Raw genomic sequence first — 3,859 nt, 5'->3', positions numbered from 1 at the left:
AAGAGTGTCAAAGCAGTCGGAACACGATGTGTCTGCACAGGCGAGCAGTGCAGTGACAAAATCGCGCACAGCGCGGAATGCAGGGAGCACGTCTTTGTAGCAGCGAAAGGGTTAATGCGGCCGTGGTGGCTTTACTTCATGAACTGCGCGCTCCCCCCTACACGTAAGCTTGCGAACTATGCTATACTATGGCGCTGCTTCTATTGGCGCGTGCGTCGTGTGCAACTGGCAAAGCAGCTATCTCCCGCGTCTAGGCGGGCATGCGCGAGCCGCCAAGATAAAAGAATTGAACTATAGTATGGACGAGACTCTGCACGTTGTCGATGGGTTCGGCATGCAGCACATGTAACGGTATCACCAAGCACCTTAAACGGCAATCTATGCTAACGTTATATCTCTGCGAGGAATTTTTGAGAAGCTGTGACCGTGAGATAAGGAAATGGAAACAGAATAATTAAACTGGGATTCGAAACTTCCTGGCAGATTAAAACTGTGTACCGGACCTTTGCCTTTTGTGGGCAAGTACTCTACCATCTGAGCTACCCAAGCACGAATCACGCCCCGTCCTCACAGCTTTACTTCCGCCAGTACCTCGTCTCCTAACTTCCAAACTTCACAGAAGCTCTCCTGCGAACCAAGCAGTACGGGTCGTGAGTCGTGCTTGGGTAGCTCAGATGGTAGAGCACTTGCCCTCGAAAGGCAAAGGTCCCGAGTTCAAGTCTCGGTCCGGCACACAGTTTAATCTGCCAGGAAGTTTCATATCAGCGCTCACTCCGCTGCAGAGTGAAAATATCATTCTAAACTGGGATTCGCTTCCGAAACACTCCAGCAGAACGTAACCAACAGGTGGGTCAGGAACAGACGTTCTCCCAGCACAAAAGCAAGTTGTGTACGTATGAAGATGGGTGGTCAGCCTAATTAGGCATTCTTGTGTCAATCAATATAGTAAAGCAGAAGGCAGTGCTAAGGCTAACCGAACCTTCCTTGACACATGCTGAACTCTTCCTTTATATCTCTTAAAAGACATCATAGTCGCCGTTGACTCTATGAAATATCTTTTATTACAATAAATAATAATAAATATTTCATACAGTCAACGGCGACTATGATGTCTTTTAAAAAATATTATATAACTGTGAATCCCAACCATGAGAAGTCAACCTTTCTTTATGCCCATTTACACTACAACGCAGTAACCTAACCTTGCAGATAAATATAGTACAAACGGCCAGTGAGACAGCAAACAGTAACATATCCCTGTCAACAACACGTACCTTAAATAAACTAAATGTAATAGTTTACGGAACCAATCACCAGCACAGATGAAACTAGTAGCAAGATCAGGGAAGAGCATGAAACGGTTCTGACTTATATCAGGGTGTCTGTTAATCATTATATTCTATAACTTCTTTGCTTAGTACAGGGTTTCTATGGCTGTGCATTAACTATCTTGCATTAGGACAGCTAATGCAGTAAATACACACGCCAAAGAAAGTTTTGTATCACCTCGGTTCCGAGATTTCCTGAACCTGTACAGAAAATTGGAATAGAGATCAACATAAACATCATTTCCGCCCTTTTTATTAATCGTGAAAACCACACGTTGCACGTTGTACCACCATACAGCGAAACCTTCAGAGGTGGTGGTCCAAACGGCTGTACACAACGGTAGCTCTATTTCCCAGTAGCACGAATGCATGTCTGTATTCGTGGTGGCATACTGTTCACAAGTCCATCAAGGCACTGTTGGTCCAGATTCTCCCACTCCTCAACGGCGATTCGGCGTAGATCCCTCAGAGTGGTTGGTGGGTCACGCTGTCCATAAACGGCCCTCCATAAATGAGCGATGTCGTCATTCCGAAGGAAGTCATTCACAAGATGTGCACGATGGAGACGCGAATTGTCATCCGTGATGGTTGCACTATCGGTCGGAGGATGGCATTCACGTATCGTAGAGCCGTTAAGTCGCCTTGCATGACCATCAGCGGCGAACGTCAGCCCCACATAATGCCACCCCAGCAGCGAACCTCCACCTTGCTGCACTCGCTGGACCCTGTGTCTAAGGCGTTCAGCCTGACCGGGTTGCCTCTAAGAAAAACGTCTCCGACGGTAGTCTGACTAAAGGCATATGCGACACTCATCGGTGAAGAGAACGTGATGCCAATCCTGAGCGGTCCATGCGGCATGTTGTTTGGCCCATCTGCACCGCCCTGCATGGAGTCGTGGCTGCAAAGATGGACCTCGCCATGGACGTCGGGAGTGAAGCTGCGCATCATGCAGCCTATTGCGCACAGGTTGAGACGTAACACGACGTCCTGCGGCTGCACGAAAAGAGTTATTCAACAGGCTGGCATTGCTGTCAGGGTTCCTCCGAGCCATAATCCTTAGGTGGCGGTCATCCACTGCAGTAGCAGCCCATGGGCGGCCTGAGTGAGGCATGTCATCGACAGTTCCTGTCTCTCTGTATCTCTTCCATGTCCGAACAACATCACTTTGGTTCACTCCGAGACGCCTGGACGCTTCCCTTGTTGAGAGGCCTCTCTGGCACAAAGTAACGTTGCGGACGCGATCGAACGGCGGTATTGACCGTCTAGGCATGGTTGAGCTACAGACAACACGAGCCGTGTACCTCCTTCCTCGTGGACTGACTGGAACTGATCTGATGTCGGACCCCCTCCGTCTAAGAGGCACTACTCAAAAATGGTTCAAATGGCTCTGAGCAATATGGGACTTAACATTTGAAGCCATCAGTCCCCTAGAACTTAGAACTACTTAAACCTAACTAACCTAATGGCATCACACACATCCATGCCCGAGGCAAAATTCGAACCTGCGACCGTAGCGGTCGCGCGGTTCCAGGCTGAAGCGCCTAGAACCGCTCGGCCACACCGGCCTGCGCGCTGCTCATGAACGTTTGTTTACTTCTTGGGGCAGGTTTAGTGACATCTCTGAACAGTCAAAGGGACTGTGTCTGTGATACAAGGAGCGTTCAAAAAGTTTTGCACAGTCGTCTCTAATTTTTTTTATTTTTTGCAGGAGGCGAACGAAATGTTTTGTGAACATACTTGGAACATTTAGCTATAATTTAGTGTATAAAATTATTTTCTTTTGTTTACAGGTCAGCCATAATGGACCGTGAAGTAGATGTCAGGTTGCGACAACGGTCGGTGATGGAGTTCCTCTGCAAGACCGGCGATGACTTTGCCACATCGATTCACAGGAAGTTGCTCCCTGTTGATGAGGAGGACACAGTGCATCGCAGCAATATCCAGCGGTGGTTGCAGAAGTTTAAAGGAGGTAGTTTCTCTCTACTGGACAATCCACGATGCGGTAGACCATCGACGGCAGTGAGTGATGTGACTAAGGGGACCATTGATCAAATCATCCAAAATGACAGGTGTTTGACGACACGACAGCTTGCTGAAATGACTCGTTTGTCATTTGGTAGTGTGGTATCACTGGTACAGTCACTGGGGTACAGAAAAATCTGTGCAAATTGGGTGCCTAGATTATTGACAAGAGAAATGAAAACGATGAGGAAGAATGTGTGCGAGAGTCTCATGAAAACCTTCACTGAAGAGTGGAAACAGTGTTTTGACGGCGTCATTACCCACGATTGAACATGGTTGTTTTTATCAGAGCGTGAGAGCAAAACCCGATCCATGGTCTGGCCTCATCCGCGTTCTCCTCGGAAGAAGAAATCAAGACTTTCACGAACAGCAGGCCGAAAGGTGATGGCCTCTTTCTTCTGGGATCTGTGTGGTGTCATTTTCATTTACTTTTTGGAACCTGGCTCCACAGTTAACTGGGACCGTTACTGTTTATAACTGGACAAGCTGCGACGTGCCATAAAGACCCA

At 47.9% G+C, this 3,859-nt stretch overlaps 1 non-coding gene across 1 annotated transcript; it reads left to right on the top strand.

Annotated features, from left to right (window-relative positions):
* Positions 1–658: 658 nt before the first annotated feature.
* Trnas-cga lies at positions 659–733 on the top strand. Its single transcript has one exon. It is a non-coding gene; the product is annotated as a tRNA-Ser (tRNA).
* The last annotated feature ends 3,126 nt before the right edge of the window (positions 734–3,859 follow it).

This window comes from Schistocerca piceifrons, chromosome 1 (assembly GCF_021461385.2).
Source record: "Schistocerca piceifrons isolate TAMUIC-IGC-003096 chromosome 1, iqSchPice1.1, whole genome shotgun sequence".
NCBI classification, from domain to species: Eukaryota; Metazoa; Arthropoda; class Insecta; order Orthoptera; family Acrididae; genus Schistocerca; species Schistocerca piceifrons.
Note: the sequence above shows the minus strand (reverse complement) of the source record. Positions and strands in the feature narration are given on the sequence as shown.